The sequence below is a fragment of the Sinocyclocheilus anshuiensis genome, unplaced genomic scaffold (genome assembly GCF_001515605.1).
Source record: "Sinocyclocheilus anshuiensis isolate Anshui unplaced genomic scaffold, SAMN03320099.WGS_v1.1 C31520601, whole genome shotgun sequence".
Lineage (NCBI taxonomy): Eukaryota > Metazoa > Chordata > Actinopteri > Cypriniformes > Cyprinidae > Sinocyclocheilus > Sinocyclocheilus anshuiensis.
The window spans coordinates 1-395 of NW_015597945.1; the positions used below are offsets into that span (position 1 = coordinate 1).

At 41.8% G+C, this 395-nt stretch overlaps 1 long non-coding RNA gene across 1 annotated transcript; it reads left to right on the forward strand.

Moving 5' to 3' along the window:
• Nucleotide 1: 1 nt before the first annotated feature.
• On the forward strand, nucleotides 2–395 carry LOC107682077 (uncharacterized). The gene is made up of 3 exons (XR_001633351.1): nucleotides 2–79; nucleotides 173–208; nucleotides 328–395. It is a non-coding gene; the product is annotated as an uncharacterized LOC107682077 (long non-coding RNA).

The window sequence follows — 395 nt, forward strand, 5'->3', positions numbered from 1 at the left end:
ACTCAGCTGAGAATCATCTTCTTTATGGGAGCCATGAACAAGATGGTCGAGTTCCTGGTCACCCACGGAGAGGAGCAACGTAAGCCAAGCTACCAAACCTACACCTTATCACTGTATTCATTAAAGCTGCCTTCTGTTCAGGCGACTTAAAAAGCATTTCTGTCTTGTTTAGCCTCTGAAAAACTGTTGCAGGAAGCTGAGAATAAAGGTGAGATGAACCTTTCTTAGTCTGATACTGTCATAAATGTAATTTTGAATGAAACCAAGAACGTTTCAGGGCCATATATATATTTAATACTTTTATACAATATGTATTTAAACTTCCAGTGAGCTTCTACTCGTCCGTCTTCGGCACGCTGCAGCTCTTGTGTCTGGTCACCTGTCCTCTGATCGGA